The following is a 21,388-nucleotide window of genomic DNA, read 5'->3' as shown; positions in this document are numbered from 1 at the left end:
TGCCACCGATATTTTTCAAACTACATGAGTTCAGCTGCGGTCAGTACAAGAGTAAAGACTACTGCACATATGCCTTAGATCCTAGGGAACTAACTACCAGGAGGTCTTAAAGCAACGGTATCAAATTCGTACATTTGCGCTCAAAACAAAAGATTTCTGTAATGCTTCAAGCAAATTTGACTAGCTGCAAGGTCTGATTGGTAGATATGTTACTTGATATTTAATGGAAATCCTGTGTCAAATTGCTCTCGTATTGAATATTATAAAAAGCCGTACGGTGGCCTGAAATAATTGTTTAAATCCTCTATATTTTAATTTTGGTGAATAGTTGTCTTATTAGCAAACATACAGCATCTCATTACTTTTATAGACTTTAAGAAAGCAACTTGCATTTCCTTCTCAAGACATTAAGAAAGCAACTTGCCTTTCCTTCTCAAGACTTTAAGAAAGCAACTTGCCTTTCCTTCTCAAGACTTTAAGAAAGCAACTTGCATTTCCTTCTCAAGACTTTAAGAAAGCAACTTGCATTTCCTTCTCAAGACTTTAAGAAAGCAACTTGCCTTTCCTTCTCAAGACTTTAAGAAAGCAACTTGCCTTTCCTTCTCAAGACTTTAAGAAAGCAACTTGCATTTCCTTCTCAAGACTTTAAGAAAGCAACTTGCCTTTCCTTCTCAAGACTTTAAGAAAGCAACTTGCATTTCCTTCTCAAGACTTTAAGAAAGCAACTTGCCTTTCCTTCTCAAGACTTTAAGAAAGCAACTTGCATTTCCTTCTCAAGACTTTAAGAAAGCAACTTGCCTTTCCTTCTCAATACTTTAAGAAAGCAACTTGCATTTCCTTCTCAAGACTTTAAGAAAGCAACTTGCCTTTCCTTCTCAAGACTTTAAGAAAGCAACTTGCATTTCCTTCTCAAGACTTTAAGAAAGCAACTTGCATTTCCTTCTCAAGACTTTAAGAAAGCAACTTGCATTTCCTTCTCAAGACTTTAAGAAAGCAACTTGCCTTTCCTTCTCAAGACTTTAAGAAAGCAACTTGCATTTCCTTCTCAAGACTTTAAGAAAGCAACTTGCCTTTCCTTCTCAAGACTTTAAGAAAGCAACTTGCATTTCCTTCTCAAGACTTTAAGAAAGCAACTTGCATTTCCTTCTCAAGACTTTAAGAAAGCAACTTGCATTTCCTTCTCAAGACTTTAAGAAAGCAACTTGCCTTTCCTTCTCAAGACTTTAAGAAAGCAACTTGCATTTCCTTCTCAAGACTTTAAGAAAGCAACTTGCCTTTCCTTCTCAAGACTTTAAGAAAGCAACTTGCATTTCCTTCTCAAGACTTTAAGAAAGCAACTTGCATTTTCTTCTCAAGACTTTAAGAAAGCAACTTGCATTTTCTTCTCAAGACTTTAAGAAAGCAACTTGCATTTCCTTCTCAAGACTTTAAGAAAGCAACTTGCATTTTCTTCTCAAGACTTTAAGAAAGCAACTTGCCTTTCCTTCTCAAGACTTTAAGAAAGCAACTTGCATTTTCTTCTCAAGAACAATCAATACCTTTGACTATACTACATCACACTGCAAGCTTTATGGAACAATCTTTTTACAATTTTACATTCAAAGTCGTTTTTTTCAAGATTTAGGTGACAGACGACGATTTTTGTAAAATACAACAATTAAGGATAAAATGTAGATAGATACAGTACATGTAGTTTATACTCATAAACCATGATAGTACAAAGGTTACAGAAAATTTAAAACAATAATATATATATATATATATACAATAGCAAAAATAAAAATGCATTAAAATGCATAAAATTTCAGATGAGAAAACATATAAATATATATATATATATACTTAAGGTGGTATGGGAGTCTAAAATAAAAATGATAGAATTTGTTCATACTTTGCCAAAACGTAGTATCTATTGATATATGTTGAAAAATATAATTTAAATGATAGCTCACCGTGCATTTTCTCAAGCTACAGGACGTGACAAAATGACACATTTTGTATGGATTATACAGGAAAATGAGTATGATAAATAAACTATGGTTGTTAAGAATGAGCGAGCTTAGTATACTATTAATACATCGTATACATTGCAAAGGTTTCTTAGTGTCTTTGGTTGTTTTAAATTATTATTATATTGTACATATCTTAATTATCCGTCACAACTCGGCCGATTCCGTACCTTCATCTAGATTGACGGAGAGCATTCGTCACAATTCGGCCGATTCCGTACCTTCATCTGGATAGATGGAGAGCATTCGTCACATATCGGCCGATTCCGTACCTTCATCTGGATAGATGGAGAGCATTCGTCACATATCGGCCGATTCCGTACCTTCATCTAGATTGACGGAGAGCATTCGTCACAATTCGGCCGATTCCGTACCTTCATCTGGATAGATGGAGAGCATTCGTCACATATCGGCCGATTCCGTACCTTCATCTGGATAGACGGAGAGCATTCGTCACAATTCGGCCGATTCCGTACCTTCATCTGGATAGATGGAGAGCATTCGTCACATATCGGCCGATTCCGTACCTTCATCTGGATAGATGGAGAGCATTCGTCACATATCGGCCGATTCCGTACCTTCATCTGGATAGATGGAGAGCATTCGTCACATATCGGCCGATTCCGTACCTTCATCTGGATAGACGGAGAATAGCGGACTCAACCGAGGTTTGCCGATTAATATTTTAATAAATAGTCTTGTTTTTACTTAATTATGTCGCATGGAAATGTAAACATTTTTCCCAAGTTTGTTAGACAGATTTACGACAAGAAAATATTCAACCTACATTGTTTATATATGACAAAATGACAAATTTTAAGTAACAAGTTGTTTTTTTAGCAGATAAATTAACTCAGCTAAATGATATTTTGACAAAGTTCGTTTAGTCCTTGCCTACATTTTCAATTTTAGAAAACAAATTATCAAATTTATTAAAAAAAAAAAAATGAATTCAAATTGATTGAAAAGCAATTGTTTAATAATGAACAGTTAGGACTTAATAGAAAGTATAACATTATAAGTTTTTAGTCTTGCCGATCAGTACTGATAAACTCATCATAGATACCGGGATTAAATTTTGTATTTACGCCAGACTCGCGATCGTCTACAAAAGACTCATCAGTGACGCTCGAATCAAAAGTCCAAATTAAGTACAAAGTTGAAGAGCATTGATGACCAAAATTTCTAAAATTTTTGTCAAATACAGCTGAGGTACTAGTAATCTGTTCCTGAGGTAGAAAAGGCTGAGTATTTTAAAATTTCAGCAGTTTTGTAAACAGTTAATTATAAATATGACCATATCAATGATAATTCATGTCAGTACAGAAGTGCTGTGTCACTCACCTTGGTATATGTGAATTAAACAAAGGAAGCAGACAGTTCATGACAAAATTGTGTTTAGGTTATTGTGATGTGTTTGTACATCTTACTTTACTGAACATTCTTGCTGCTTACAATTATCTCTATCTATAATGAACGTGTCCGTGTAGTTTCAGTGGAAAATGTTAGTAAAAATTTACAAATTTTATGAAAATTGTTGAAAATTGATTATAAAGGACAATAACTTCTTAGGGGGGTCAATTGACCATTTTGGTAATTTTGGCTTATTTTTGATAAATTGCTGTACATTATTGCTGTTTACAGTTTATCTCTATCTATAATAATATTCAAGATAATAACCCAAAACAGCGAAATTTCCTTAAAATTACCAATTTAGGGGCAGCAACCTAACAACTAGTTGTCCGATTCATCCAAAAATTTCAGGGAAGATAGATCTTGACCAGATAAACAATTTTACCCCTTGTCAGATTTGCGCTAAATGCTTTGGTTTTTGAGTTATAAGCCAAAAATTGCATTTTACCTCTATGTTCTATTTTTAGCCGTAGCTACCATCTTGGTTGGTTTGCCCGGTCACAAAACACAATTTTCAAACTAGATAGCCTAATAATGATTCTGGCTGTGTTTGGTAAAATTTGGCCCAGTAGTTTCAGAGGAGAAGATTTTTGTAAAAGTTAACTTAGATTTACGAAAAATTGTTAAAAATTGACTATAAAGGGCAATAACTCCTAAAGGGGTCAACTGACCATTTTGGTCATGTTGACTTATATGTGAATCTTACTTTGCTGAACATTATTGCTGTTAACAGTTTATCTCCATCTATAATAATATTCAAGATAATAACCAAAAACAGTAAAATTTCCTTAAAATTACCAATTTAGGGGCAGCAACCCAACAATGGGTTGTCTGATTCATCTGAAAATTTCAGGGCAGATAGATCTTGACCTGATAAACAATTTTACCCATTGTCAGATTTGCTCTAAATGCTTTGGTTTTTTGAGTTAGTATTATAAGCCATAAACTGCATTTTACCCCTATGTTCTATTTTTAGCCATGGTGGCCATCTTGGTTTGTTGGCCGGGTCAAAAACACAATTTTTAAACTAGATACATAAGTGATGATTGTGGCCAAGTTTGGTTTAATTTGGCCCAGTAGTTTTAGAGGAGAAGATTTTTGTAAAAGTTAACGACGACAGACGACGGACGACGGACGCCAAGTAATGAGAAAAGCTCACTTGGCCTTTTCGGCCAGGTGAGCTAAAAATTATACTGGCTTGTAATACAATGTCATTGTATGGAACATGAAAACAATAAACACTGTTATCAACATGCTACTGTTTGACCACTAATATTTTTGCCAATGTAATATGTAACTGGAATAGCAAGAAGAGAGTAGCAGACTCGTGACAATCTATAGCTATAATTATAAAAAAAACCCAGAAGATATGGTAAGATCGCCAATGACAACTCTCCACAACAGACTAAATGATACAGAAATTAACAAGTATAGATCACTGTAATGCATATAATTGTATAATATAATCAACAAAGAAAGAAATGACACAAACGAACAAAAATACTAGTAGAACCATACAAACAGTTCTAGTACACACGTGCTGCTACCCAAAGTTGTGGAACATTATCAGAAGTACAGTTTTCGTTTAATTTGTGGTAACGAAATCATTGACTTTATAACTTACTACCAGTAATACATAGATTACACTGAATTGAAATCCAAAACGTCACTACAGACACGGGCATAACGAACGATTTGGTATTAACACTGTAAGATGGTACCAGAGAAACATTCAAACATATTACTATTGACACTGCACTGTGTCCACACTTATTGCCAATTAAAACATCTGGAACTTCTTCTTTTCTGAGGTAAAACCCATGCTTAAAAGTTCCGTTTGGTAAAAGGGTGTATTCGTATTAAAAAAAATGTATAAATCATCTAGCTGGGTCTCGTGTTGGGAGTGCTAAGCTGTCTGCATTTCAAAAAGACCCGCAGCAGGTTGTAATTTGGTAGGGGTTCACACAAGCAATTTTGCACAGCACAATTACAGCTATTTCCAACATGACCTCTTTACCCATGCGTGAGGCAGTCCAAAATTACCGCCATTCGTCATCAATTCGTGTAACATTTCTTTTTTTTTAACAACATAATAATATTTATTCATCTGATCTTGCTTGTTACAAGTTTCACCAAGAGTCCAAGCTTCTCTTGATTTACCCTGTTACACTCCACTGATTATCCAGGGAAATAAACAGCTGATCTAACTTATTAAGTTTTAAAAAATAATATAAAGTTGTATAGTTGTCTTATGCAGAGATTTCTTTTAGGTTTGTTATAAAGTATAAAACATGTGTGATATACGTCACGGAATCCAACAACAACCCAACAACGACAAAAACCCTAAAGACACTTGTTATTTTCATGATCTTGAATATGCATAAAATATCAAACACTTGATGTGATGCAACCGCGAATCAATCACATATATACCACTCTACACAGTTTTCCACAATCTAATTATACCTATATTCATATAACCCCTCTGTCAACGGAGCTGCTTGCGTAAATATTATTGGTATAATGTTTGCAGTCGCCAGACTTTCATGTTTTCATTTCTTAGTTAATGACATTGTTCGATCACGAAGAACGGAATGTCTCATCAAAGATTTGAAGACATTCTCTTTTGTAACTTTGAACGCATGATTGTTCAACGGTGTGCGTACTGATTATTTAATTAAAGAAACGAATGCTTATGAAAATGCTTGTAACCTCAAAACAGGCGATCTAACGACTCCCAGTTATGATGGTCAACAATGTATTGAAAAATATTTTCCAAAGATAACATTAACAAACGATATATATAAAAAGAAGATGTGGTATGATTACCAATGAGACAACTATCCACAAGAGACCAAAATGACACAAAAATTAACAACTATAGGTCACCGTACGGCCTTCAACAATGAGAAAAGCCCATACCGCATAGTCAGCAATAAAAGGCTCCGATAAGACAATGTAAAACAATTCAAACGAGAAAACTTACGGCCTTATATATTTATGTAAAAAAATGAACGAAAAACAAATATGTAACACATAAACAAACGACAGCCACTGAATAAAAGGCTCCTGACTTGGGACAGGCACATGCATAAATAATGTGGCGGGGTTAAACAGATTTTTTTAAAAAAATTTTTAATGTTATTAATATAGATTTTTGTCAAAATTAAATTTTATAAACATATTGCACTTGAAAACAATCGACATATAATGACTTCTCAGCTCAAACCATTAGATATTATTTCAAATTTAACGGCCTGGCTCACGATAAAGCAGTCCCAAAATCGGACACGACACTGACGGGACACGAATCAAAACAAATTTCAACAAATACATTTCATGATATCCAACGTACAAATGTTATTACTACCTTAATTCGATGTTCATGTCAATTGTTGTTGATGTTACATGTACCTTTGTCGTTTACTCGAGATCGCAACAACAAATCACGGTTGAAGCTGTAACATTTTAGTTGCATTATAAAATGAAACTGAACCTCGATGGACTATAGTCGGTTTACCATATTCAAACGTTTTTGTACTCGATCACACCCTTCAATCTATTACTTAAATCTTATATTGTGTAAAAACTATAGCCATATTATTCGTTAAACTGAGAATTATCAAGTGGTTTATTGCGCTATTTACAGGTCTTTAATTAATATAATCTACGTATATATCAAGTTTGGCATATAAAAGATCTATTATAGTATATACATTCCACTATAATATAATACTCATACCGAACAATATTACAAGAGATAGCTGGCCTTCGTTCAAAATACCTTACAATTCCTCTCACAGGTGTATTATCTTGAAAGTTATTCCCGAGTGAAAAAATGGCTTAAATTGCTAATATATTATAAATACTTACTATTTTAGACTGTTTATAATTTGTATAATACTACATGTGAGGATTACTTTACATATATTTTTCAAGTCATCTCATCGTGACAGATTCCGAAAATAAACCTTACATAAGAGATCAGAGGTCACCATAATTCTTGTTTAAACTACATACAATTTAACATGATAAGTAAATGAAACTCTGCAACTGCTAGACATGTCGACGGTACAACGTTAATGGCGTGAACAATCAAAATATAAGATATCTTTACGTTTATACGCTGCTTAAAATACCGTAAACGGATTTTAAAGTTAATTGAATTAGATCACTCATGAGTTAATTTTTAATTAATTTTAAATACGGAAATCACTACATTGATCAATGATTTTGATACCTTATATGACATCAGAAGAAGTTTGTGATGGCGATAACGTAACAACAAGCTTTCTATATTACCAATGTTAGTGTGCTACATTTGTATCATTTACAAGGACCAAAGTTCATGATAAATCATCGTTAAGCATGTAAACGTACATGTTGACATCTTACGTTGCTTACATAATTTTACTTTAACAGTAATTTTACTAGCATCATAATTATAAATAAGCTAGTTAGCTTCTTCTTTCAGTACTTTAATAGCGAGTTATTATATCAAAAATACGCCAAAATCAGTTTAATTTGCACCTGCTTTTAATGCATCTAACAAATTAAGCTAGTAGCTGTCAATGTGTACAAGAGAAAGCACAGATTTAGGAAACAAACATATTCGCATTTTTTTTTATTGTAAAAGTATCTATTTTGGCATGTCATAAGAACTACACAACTCTTTTACATTTTCAACATTCTCTCCTCAATGTCGAAAGTCAATCCCATATTAAAGGGGCGATCGCATAGTTGTGAGGGATATATAATGCATATACACATGAACGTATAATTGAATACAAGGAATGGGGACGTTATAAGACCGGTGCCTCGTGATGGGAGAGTATTGCGCTTTCTAAAGTTCTGGAGTTATTATACGCTGATGCAAGGAAAAGTTTCTGTCCCTACATTAAGTTTATCCGAATATTCTAGCTTGCACATCTGTAGAAATGATACAGAAAACAACTGTCGGAACAACTTAAATTCAAACTGGAACCGTATTAAGTTTAAATAGATATAGGAAGATGTGGTGTGAGTGCCAATGAGACAACCCTCCATCCAAATAAATATATATATATATAAAAGTAAACCATTAAAGGTCAATGTACGACCTTTAACACGGAGCCTTGGCTCACACCGAAAAACAAGCTATACAGGGCCTCAAAATTACTAGTGTAAAACCATCCAAACGGGAAAACCAACGGTCTAATCTATAGAAAAAACGAGAAACGAGAAACACGTATAAATTACATAAACAAAAATGCAACCGACAACTACTGCACATCAGATTCATGACTTAGGACAGGTGCAAACAAATGCAGCGGGATTAAACGTGTTAATGGTACAAAACCTTCTCCCTTTTTCTGAAACAATATTTCAACATCACAACATAGAAAAAACACACGATAGAATATCAAGTGTAAGGCTTAACTCCATCAAAATATGTAAATTAACACACTATGAACGAATAAATTTGAGCTGTCATACATAAACAAAGCCATGGCAAGACACCACCGCGAAACATTTAATTACCCTATTTTTTAATAAAATTTATCTATATTTTAGCTGACGCTTGCAATGACTCCGTTTTAGTTAGGATAAGATGTTTCTGAAAGCAGCATACATTTTTTTGCAAAACATCTGAGAAGATATTACTTGAATGACGTCACATTGAAATTATGTCATCAAGGCTTAACTACTATAATATATACATTTTTTGAAAGACTTGAACCTTTTATAAACGTTTTTAGTTTGGTTGAATTCACATAACAAATAAGCCCCACGGAGATACCTCTCTTTTTGGGCAATCCGTCCAAATCAATCAACTGTAAGGAACTACCTATTATATTTTGTTGTGCGCATGCCTGACATACATTTTCCATGTATCTGTAGAAGTTAGTCTTACAATCATCTACATAATCAAAAACATAGTATGATGTAACTCTCGTAAATTACTTATGTCCTGTTCTTCCTTGTGTTTGATTTAATTGTTTGCTTGATGTTCAGTATAAAATGTTTGATGTCAATTTTTGACGGCAACAATTTTACAGTAAATACAATCGTTAATTTTTTTTAGAGCAAGTCGGGCAGGTAAAAGGGTTGGAATATCGACTTCCTGTGGAACACCGGACCCTCAAAGAGTGTGCACAAGGGATCTGTTACGTGCATACAGAGCATGACACTCTGATTTTAGGTAACAATGCGGACATCGCCCTAACTTATTATTAATTTTCATTTTATTTATTATTAATTTTTTTTGGGGGGGGGGGGGGGGGGGGGGTGGTGGCTTCCTCTGAGACACACAGGTAGACAATGGCCCTAAACCCTCCAACATATTATCTTCAAACTTTATATCCGAGTTTATTAATTTTTTTGTCAAATGTTTCGTAAGTTTTTGCATTTGTGTGCATTTCTTATGTTTCTCACCATAAATCTTATAGTTAACCTTACTAATGAAGATAAGTGCAGACTGAATCCCCTCAATCGTTGACGATAAACAAATGTTACCATAGACTATACTGGAATGATGAATGATTCAAAACCAAAGGAATTTTATAATCAAAATAGTTATAGGTTCTTGATGAAAACCTCCTATCATCAAGAAAATATAATGAAAACGAAATATATAAAGTTTAATCATCTTAGAAAAGTAAGCGTGGTTCTGTTTTTCAGCTACATGCAGCTGTGTAGGTAAGCAAACATCTGCAATAGTATTTTGCCGCTTACGCCCTAACGGATACAAAATCTTTCAAACATCTTGTATATTTTACAAGAGCTGTATGTATCTGTCACCTGGATCAAATGGTACTCAATTCCTCAGGTGGTTAAATAATCATTTTGGTCCGTACCAAATAAATATTATTCATTCATGGTTTAAAATTGATTTTTTATTTGAAAGGTAAGAGTCAATTTATCAGTGAACGTAACTGGTTACATAGATATTTGCCCCCAGCAGATTTCTGTGCATATTAAGATCTAATATATTTAATACTGAAATTTCCGCATGAAAAGAAGAAAAATACACCTTCGACAATCTACTTGAACTGATGACACGAGGGTCTCGTTTTTAAGAAGTTCTCCGTACTTGATATAAGCTGCCTGGAGTGTGCAAGCATAAAATGGAGTATATACATATATAATCATGAAAATATCATTTTTAACTTTTGTTGTTAGGTTGCTGTCAATTTGAATCACCATTTTTAAAACATGCAGCATTAATCTCCGACATATTTTCAATGTATTATCATGATTATGAAGCATTTTAAAACAATGGACATGGTTTTGAAACTCGTATTTTACATAAAAAGCAAAGCGAGTCACCCTTTCCGAGATGCAATTTAAAAAGAACGTTAATTATAAAAGAAAATAAAAAATAATAAGGATCATTAGATTTTATTTACTTAGAACAAATCTAAAGGTAAGCGGTGTAATCCCCTAGTGTATTTTACGTCATAAAACATGTATCTGTAAAGATTTAGTGCAAAAAAGAACATAAAATAATTATTTTTTCAAATTACAAACAAACATAAAAAGAAATAAGATCTCTTTCATCACCATTATGGCAAATGAAAAGAAAATACAAACAAGTTCAAACAACAACTATATATGATGCAATAAACAGACAAAAAGAACTATGAATTACAATAAACTCGTATTAAAGACATTTTCTTTATAACACCACAAGACCCCACAATGAGACCAAGTCCATTCATATGTGTAAAAGATAATCTATTTGTTTCAATAAGATAAATGTTTTAAATATACTCGACATTTTTCCGGCACGTGGACCGTAGTAGGATAAGTGTTTATTTACCAGCATTGTTAAGTAGCTACGGGAGATGTACTTATGATCATGTGGTTATCTAATAGAATAGTTTCCTCAGCAATAAGGAATTAGTTGCGAAGATACATAGACAAACTTATATTATTTTGAACAGTAAAAGGGAAATGGAAATTGTAATAAAAGATGAAATATAAGTGTTGCTTAGAAGCCTTGTTCATACTGTAAAATGAGATATTCTAATTGAAATTTAACAAAGCAACATAGCATAACACATTTGAAATACGGCAGTAAGATGTAACTATTTCTTAAATAATGATTAAAAGATTTTCACACTTGACTTGTTATTGGGAAATGTCATTAAACACAATAAACGAATACTCTATCAATATAAAAACTCCCTATATTTTTAATCAAACATGATAGTGTAGAACTGATGCATACATTGAACTATATTATTATCATAGCTCCTTAGGGGATGGGACAAATGGCATTTCTTTGTGACTTTGTAGTATCAAATAATAATTTCTATACAGTGCAATTTTATTAGGTGTTGAATGAAATAAAATAATGACACGCATTTTTGTTCATGGAAACTCAATAAAATTGGACTTCTGTCGAATATTTGTAAAACAAATTAATATTTTATTTAGTGGACCAGCCATAAACCTTTCAGATAATTGAAAACTCCGGACAAATTGCAAAATTAGCCGTCTGTGCCCAAGTCGAATAATTTAAAACATTGAAATTCAGGGTAAAGAATCAAACGGCTAGTAACATTATAAATATCTACAGATTTGACAAGTTTAAAGATTGTTTACAACAAATATAATGAGATAAATATCAGAAACACAAGATGCAGTCGAAATTTTATGAATGATCTGGTATCTGCTAGTTTGCTTATCAAAATATTTATAGCCGTCTTCGGTTACAGTTTGTTAACTGAAGTAAAGTCGTGCTTAAGCGTAATAACGCGTATCATTTAAAACATTTCGTAGGGTTTCATATTGATAGGGGATTGGCTGAGATTAATTTATTTACTTAACGCCTAAATGGGATAGGGGATTGGCTGAGATTAATTTATTTACCTAACGCCTAAATGGAAATGTAGGGTGATATGGGCTGCAAGGGTCGAAGTTTTGACAATGAGGGCTTCATGAGATTAGGGTTAGGTAAAATAACTTAAAACAGATAACCTTTGCATCCCATCAAATGTTTTGTTCGAGTTCCTTCATATATCGAATTCTTAGTAAAATGGAAAATTAGGGGCTATGTGTATTACATTACGACACATAATACATAATGCTTACATGTAATTACTTTTTTTTATTAATCCTAGTCACATCGAGAACGGGGTTGAGTTCAATAACGTAGCGGCAACGTAGCTGCAATCGATATCTATGTAGCAGCTAGTCTATAGCTACACGTTCAATAGTCAAAATCTAAGTAGCACTACATAGCAGCTCTACGATATTGAACGCGTCCCTGATTATTTATTTAACGTTGATACTGCTGCATTTGTGTTCCGACACACACTGACCGGGCTTGCGTTCAATATCGTAGCGGCTACATATATACAATGTAGTGCTACGTAGATTTATGACTATTGAACGATTAGCTATCCTAGCTGGTATCAATATCCATGTAGCCCTAGGGTAGCCACACGTTCAATAGTCATGAATCTACGAAGCCCTATGTAGCCGCTACGATATTGAACGTATCCCGGGTTTTATCTAATTTTGCCTGATATCCTATAAGGCATTTTTTCAACTAACTTACGAAAAAGTATGCCTCCAGCAGCTTTTTATAAAGTCATTTATATATTGAAATCGGCAGTACTTGTTTGGTGGCCAGCTGAAGTATGCAAAAATAGACAGACCTTTGAAGAAAGAACAATGTTACTTAATATAATCGAATTAACATGAACATTTACATGATTATACATGTACATGTATCATCATTTGTATGTATAACAGTGTGTGGATTTTTAATTTGGAGATACCAAGGGTGCCATAACCCTTCATTCTTAGATTAATACAAGAAAATATATCATTTAGTTATTTATTGTGACAGCGAAAGGCGATAATTGCAACATAATTATATTAATTAGAAAGTATGCGAGAGATTATATGCTGAAATGTGCATGTTCTATTTTGTCCATAAATTTGGCAGTCACCAAAGTTTAATGTGCATAATTTTGCAATGAGTAACAGTATACAGATATAGTACTGACAATATAAGTTTATAACTGGCAAATGTGTTATGTTTGGTTAATCACACCTGTACAACCCACTATGAAGAGTAAGTGCCAAAAACCAAACTACCAAAAATACAGTTTTCTGACGTTTATAGAGAACTAAAGTCGATCAATGTTACATTACAGGTGCACATATTTAAGGAGCTAAAATTGTATTTTTAAAAGGAGGGCTAATATGAAAAAAGTTTTGCCATTCTATTCGGTCTTTACATAAATTGTCATCCTGTCTTTTTGTTCTCTCCTCCCTTTTTTCCAATTTCCTCCTAGCTCCCCTTTCCACCCTTTAACTCAAATGGTAGCTCCTTAATAAGAATTTTTATAAAATCCTGTAATATAAAAGGTACCCTGAAGTACCGTAACGTATTACTTACTTCCAAATATATAGATTTTTCTTTTACTTTTGATGGAAAACTATACCTAGTTCACTTTTCAATTGAATTATATTATCTTACTAGTAGTATATCATGTTTTAAAAGTTATTGATACGATCTTAAATGAATTTGCTGTTTTCCAGTTGGCTGGTTTTGATAATTAAATTTTAAATGTAGTTTTTTTCATTTTTTACAAATTGTGGATATTAATTTACACTTAGATACTTGACAGTGAGTAAGGCTGTACAACTAATGTACTTGGTGACAGTTTTCTTTTCTTGTTTATATATGCTCAGTTGGATCATTTACTTCTCGTTCTGCCTTGATATAAACTTTAATTATATCAAAATGCAGACAAAATTGTAAACATCTTTTATATCAATTAGGAAGAATGGAAATGTAAAGAAAACTGAGAGTAGATGGGAAGATTTCATTGAAATAATAGTCTTCCGTCTAATTAACTACATCTATGCTTGGTTTTTAACACCATTCGCTGTCGAGAAACATCCTTCTTGTTTTTTCACATCATTCGCAGTGGAGAAACTCAAATGAAAATATTTTCTTTTCTTTAATATTATGTAATATTATTTTTTTTCGTGTTAAATTTTGAAAAGTGAGAGAGAACGAACACGTGTGACCATCGATCGCTCAAACATTGTAATGCGTTTTTATAATTTAGTGCACGTGCCCACAAACAAATCCTACTTTATCTTGACAGTAAATATAACGAACAAGACCATTTTCGCTGCCAATTTTCTTCTTCATTTAATTATAGCATTAAGATTCGTTAAATAGTCGTCAGTTGGAATAAGATAACCTTTATCATTACAATTACTGTTTATCCAATATAAATTAAAATATACGAGAGTTGCACGTGGGTCGGAGATAAAATAGAATTAACATTACTTGTCCTGTGTGACCTCTTGGATATAAATTTTAAAGCCGAACAAATATTAATATTTTGAATGTTACATAATGCGTTAAACGTAATGCAAATATTAAACATAACATCAGGAAGTTAACATGTCATAGGCGGATCCAGAGGGGGGGGATTTGGTTGATTATAAAGGAAATCACTGAGGCATGACTGGAGGCCCCCCTTAGGAAAAGTTCTGGATCCGCCACTGCATATTGATGTGATTTTAAGATGAGTCCTGCTTTGTATTTGACCAACACGCTGAGATTGATTACTTACGTGACAGTTTACAAGATAAAGATAACGGTCCACAGAAAAGCAAGTCGCCTCATCCGGGCACATTATTGTGTCAGACCAACAATTACTCCCTCCAATTTAAAACAAGTAAACGTACAACCATACTCTGACACAAAATAGTGCTTTTGATGTCCTTGTTACTAAAACTAACCAACAAATTTGCAAAAATGAAACTTTTGGTGAAAGTGAAATATAATTGGAACATTTTGAGCAAAAATTTACATGTCTATGAGTTTGAATTACAAATTGAAAATGAATGCGCTCCATAGTATACTTATTTAAGATTTCAACAAAAACCATTTAATTTTTGGAGTACCTCTGTTCGAAAATCATTTTTTTTTTGCGTCCGAGGCGCTATTCTGGATTACTTTACTCGGGAATGCCTATATAACAGCATTTAAAAGCATCTAATGTATATATTGAAAATACGGATACATAAAGAGCAGTACGATTGAGTGGGAACCTTAGTTTCTTTCTAAATTTATCAACAAAGGATATACATTTTTTTTAAATTCATGTAAATACCGATACCATTGGGACTAACAACTCAGCTGGTGATACCCTTGGGACTAACTACTGAGCTGGTGATACCATTGGGACTAACGACTGAGCTGGTGATACCCTTGGGACTAACTACTGAGCTGGTGATACCCTTGGGACTAATTACTGAGCTGGTGATACCCTTGGGACAAACTACTGAGCTAGTGATACCATTTGGACTAACTACTGAGCCGGTGATACCCTTGGGACTAACTACTAAGCTGGTGATAACATTGGGACAAACTACTGAGCTGGTGATACCCTTGGGACTAACTACTGAGCTGGTGATACCATTGGGACTAACTACTGGGCTGATTATTCTCCTGGGACTAACTTCTATGCTGGTGATAACATTGGGACTAACTAATGAGCTGGTGATACCCTTGGGACTAACTACTGATCTGGTGATACCATTGGGACTAACTACTGAGCTGGTGATTCCACTGGAACTAACTACTAAGCTGGTGGTAACATTGGGACTAACTGCTGAGCTGGTGATACCCTTGGGACTAACTACTGAGCTGGTTTTTCCCCTGGGACTAACTACTAAGCTGGTGATAACATTGGGACTAACTACTGAGCTGGTGATATCCTTGGGACTAATTACTGAGTTGGTGATACAATTGGGACTTACTACTGAGCTGGTGATTCCACTGGGACTAACTACTAAGCTGGTGATAACATTGGGACTAACTACTGAGCTGGTGATACCCTTGGGACTAACTACTGAGCTGGTGATACCATTGGCACTAACTACTGAGTTGGTGATACAATTGGGACTAACTACTGAGCTGGTGTTACCATTGGGACTAACTACTGAGCTGGTGATTCCACTGGGACTAACTACTAAGCTGATGATAACATTGGGACTAACTGCTGAGCTGGTGATACCCTTGGTTCTAACTACTGAGCTGGTGGTACCATTGGGACTAACTACTGAGCTGGTGATACCATTGGGACTAACAACTGAGCTGGTAATACCATTGGGACTAACCACTGAGCTGGTGATACCATTGGGACTTACTACTGAGCTGGTGATACCATTGGGACTAACTACTGAGCTGGTGATACTATTGGCACTAATTACTGAGCTGGTGATACCATTGGGACTAACTACTGAGCTTGTGATACCATTGGGACTAACTACTGAGCTGGTGATATTATTGGGACTAACTACTGAGCTGGTAATACCATTGGGACTAACTACTGAGCTGGTAATACCATTGGGACTAATTACTGAGCTGGTGATACCATTGGGACTAACTACTGAGCTGGTGATACCATTGAGACTAACTACTGAGCTGTCGATACCATTGGGACTAATTATTGAGCTGGTGATACCATTGGGACTAACTACTGAGCTGGTGATACCATTGGGAATAACTACTGAGCTTGTGATACCATTGGGACTAACAGTCCAGTAGCAGTGATATCGACACAGTAAATGAAAATAGTATAATAATGTTCTTCTTTTGGTCCTCCATAATAATACTTATTAAAAGACAACGTTAACAAGTAAATATCTGTCAACGTATATTTGTTCCACCTAACAGAAGTTCCAGTGGAAACTTTATTATAAATAATGTCATAATACCTGTACCTGTTTGAAAAAATATTCTATACTATTTATTCCGTTAGGAACATCTACTGTAATATTTATTCCTGTGGAAATAATATTCCAGAATAGTTTATTCCATTTGGAACTTATATTATGAAGGAACTTCTATTCCGTGACAGATCCAGTATAAGAACGCGCAATTTGCCAAATTATCCCATAATTTATAATATTCCCATAAAATGTCATTTGTCATTAATATATAGCTATCCATATTTAATTTCGGGTATAGTTTTACCATCTCTACACACATGAAATAGCCGGTTCATAATCAATGGGAGATAACTCATAATTATTGCAAAAGTAATAATCTTACATTGAGTTTTGTCCTGTCTCTCATTCGAGAAAATAACACCGGCGATAAAAAGTTTTAATGAAATGCACATGTACATTGCGATTTCATACTCTTTACATGCTGTAACATATATTTTTTTCCTTACAAATAACATACCTTTTACACATTGAATTTTCTCATTTGTTATATAAGAGAACAGAAATGTAATGAATAGCGAAGTTGGGGACAACACTATTCTAATTTTCAGATGTGTTCGAGTATATTTTGCTGTCATAAAGCAACGTTTGTACGATTGCCTAAAACAAGAACGTGATGCTCAGTTGCATATTTCTCCAAAATGTTCTTATTATAAATATAATTTATGTTAGACAATTTTTGTCTGCAATTTTATTTATGCAAACCAATTCCAAATGTTTACAAAAAATGTATAACAAAAACAACATTAAGTAGCCACAACTTAGCTTTAGAAAATGGAAGATTTTATGGTATAACAAGAGTTAATAGAACATGTACTTTTTGTAAAAATGATAAAGAGGATGAGTTTCATTTAATCCTCAAATGTCCACGTTTTCAAGGTTTTAGAACAATTTATATTGAGCCATTTTATTGGAAAGAAACCGTCGGTATACAAATTTATTAAACTGATGAGTACTAACAATGTAAAAAAGTTGTGTAATTTAGGTAAATTTATATTTGAATCTTTTAAGCTTAGATCTGAAATGTTGAAATAATGTTAGTTTATTACTACAACACCTTCTGCTGTCACATAGTCTGTGTTAATGTATGTATTATATGTATTATTGATGTTGATATAATTGTATACCTATAGTAATAAAGATATATAGAGTAATTATCGGGGCCTTTAATAGCTGACAATGCGGCTTTGCTCATTGTTGAAGGCCGTACAATGACTATAGTTGTTAATGTCTGTATCATTTTTGTCTCTTGTGGACAGTTGTCTCGTTGGCAATCACACCGCACCTTCTTTTTTTTTATAAGAAGTCTAGATTGTGAGTTCGAATCAAGCGTGCTTCGTCTCTAATCTAAATTGAACGTCGATGATCCTGCCGAAGTTCGATGATTACCTTTGTGGACATTCCAGCCTCCTTCAACCATTTAAAACTGACCGCCACAATATCGCCATTATAGTGACAAACGTTGCGTTAAATACCAATAATCAATCAATCCTAATTCTCATTTTTGGAGGAAATATTGTATTGCCAGATAAAATAGAAAAATAATTGTTCTGAATAAGTATGTTTTAAATCGTTTAAAAACATTATCTGCATCCGCGGAGGTGAAATAAGAAAACATATAACATACCCACCATTATTAAAGTTAATGTATTAGTTACTTACCAACTGATTTGTATTTTTCATGCACCGAACAATTATTTTCTTGTTTCGTGTAATAACAGTAGAATTTATATTTAACTGGGTAGTGATTACAAGTAGATGGGTGAGTTTATTTCACTTAGTATTTGAGCTGCTATTGGGCGTACTTATTCCAACACACATATCACTAGAATGTGAATTGTAAAACGCGATACAATAATTATTTCCTGCAAATAATATTTATTTAATAAACTGTAAAGAAGTCTGGTCCGATAATATAATTTTTTTTTAACAGACCTTGGTGTTAGTGTCTCCCCAAAAAAAAGTAGATGGGTGCATGAGTTTATTTCACTTAGTATTTGAGCTGCTATTGGGCGTACTTATTCCAACACACATATCACTAGAATGTGAATTGTAAAACGCGATACAATAATTATTTCCTGCAAATAATATTTATTTAATAAACTGTAAAGAAGTCTGGTCCGATAATATAATTTTTTTTTAACAGACCTTGGTGTTAGTGTATCCCCAAATAAAAGACCGCAATCCGGTCCATCTTTCATTTGACCAATCATGACACCGTAGGTGTTAGTCTCGATAACCCAGACGCATATTTAAATATAGCTACTTTGAAAAATAAAGCGGCTGGATGATCGAGACTACGTAGGTGTGTGTTATACGACAAGAGAAATCTCAAGATATGAATTACCTTTCATACAATTCGGAAATAACTACGGAAATAATTATGTTTTGAAGCAGATGAGTCCGACGACTTTTTGAAACAAACGCACTTCTATAAAACAGTAGTAGATATTTTTGTGCAAAACAAGGAAAATAATCCTGATGAAATAATAAACCAAATGACATTAGTTTTACCCTTACAAAATGAAGCTGAACAAAATGAAAACATTCAAAACACAGATAAGAAATCAAGAGAATCAGATGAAAATGATCATACCCCAACATCAGAAACTGATAAGGAAGGTGAAAAAAAACCAATGAAAAACAAGGAACCTTGTGTGATGATGACATATTACATGCCATACACAGTATAGAATCTGATCATATTGATCAATCCATTACACTACAGAGTGATGTTAAATCTATCCAAATAGTGGCAAATGAGATGCTTAAAACACTACAATGTTTATGTACAAAAGTGGAAGCTCTGGAAAAAAAGGTTTATCAAGATTACAATATGAATAATGTTGTTGATCAAAGATTGAAAAAAATAGAAAAGAAAATAAGTACCGAAAATCCAAATCAAACAAAGTCGAATGATGATAATACACATTTTATTGATACATTGGTTGAACTGACATCACAAGTATCTGGTTTGGAAAATAAAATTGATGAGATGGCAAATATTTCAAAAATAAAGCCAATAAACCAAGAAATTCAAATCGAAGATAGTATGAAAGAACCTATTACACACAGTACAGAAAATGAGGAAAAAGAACTACAAATCAATGTAGAAACATATAATAAATTTGAAATTTTACAAAATTTTAGTGAGGATAATGTAAACACAGAAAGTTCACATACTCTAGATGGACAACAATATGATCAAAACAAATCTAATCCTGCCATAATACAGGGACAGGACCATCACAAACACATAAACACAGATAAAAATGTGCATGAAGAAAGCAGTCAATTAGATGAGAAAGACACACGATTTGGACAAGACACAGAAAAAAATACTGATATGACAGTTAGTAATCAAAAAGATAAATTTCTGAAACATGAGGTACCTGTAATTGATTTATGGATCGTAGGCACTTCAATTACAAAAAACATTAATCTTAGGCTAATGTACAACAATAAAGTGGTCCAGGTGTCAACGTTGGGCGACAAAACCATCAGTGGTGCTAAGTCATTTATCGAATCATGTAATGTTAAAGCCAAAGTTATTCTATTACAAATAGGTTCAAATGATATCAATAGAAAAAACACAAATGAAGCATTAAATGAGTTCGAAGATCTATTACATACATGTAAGGAATATATCCCTACAGCAGAGATAGTGATTGGTGAAATTCTACCAAGATTCCAGTCAAATTTGCATTGGAGAAAAACATATGAGGAAAAGAGAAGAGAATTTAACTTGGGTCTTAAACGTATGGTAGAGAAGTATAAGTGTACTCTATCAAGAAGCCCATACATCACCGAACATGATGTTATAGATGGAATACACATAACTCAAGAATCAGGACTTCCAAAATTAGTTAAGTCTTATAAAATTGCTATCAATAAATTACTTGGCTTGAAGGAACCAACACAACAACTCAGGGTTGGCTTTCAAAGAAACAAAAATATTGGATCAACAACTCACAACTATGCCAGTAGGATGCCACTAAGAGAAAGTAGACAACATAACCATCACTACCCGTACAGTAGAGAAGATAACCGTAACTACCAGTACAGTAGAAAGGTCAACCGTAACAACCCGTACAGTAGAGATGAAAACAATTATCAATATCGTAAAAGTGAAAACTACACTCATGATAATAATACCTATAATGATGAAGATCGGCTCTTACACAGTGAACATGAAAAGATATATCCAACGC

General features: G+C 33.6%; 1 protein-coding gene across 1 annotated transcript in view; it reads right to left on the bottom strand.

Moving 5' to 3' along the window:
* Positions 1-7,366, bottom strand: part of LOC134714495 (ADAMTS-like protein 1) — a 68,714-nt gene extending 61,348 nt beyond the window's left edge. Inside the window, exon 1 of the mRNA XM_063575789.1 lies at positions 7,296-7,366. The gene's annotated coding sequence lies outside the window, so the exon portion shown is untranslated. The remainder of the gene's footprint in view (positions 1-7,295) is intronic.
* Between the last annotated feature and the right edge of the window lie 14,022 nt (positions 7,367-21,388).

The sequence above is a fragment of the Mytilus trossulus genome, chromosome 4, assembly GCF_036588685.1.
Source record: "Mytilus trossulus isolate FHL-02 chromosome 4, PNRI_Mtr1.1.1.hap1, whole genome shotgun sequence".
Lineage (NCBI taxonomy): Eukaryota > Metazoa > Mollusca > Bivalvia > Mytilida > Mytilidae > Mytilus > Mytilus trossulus.
Note: the sequence above shows the minus strand (reverse complement) of the source record. Positions and strands in the feature narration are given on the sequence as shown.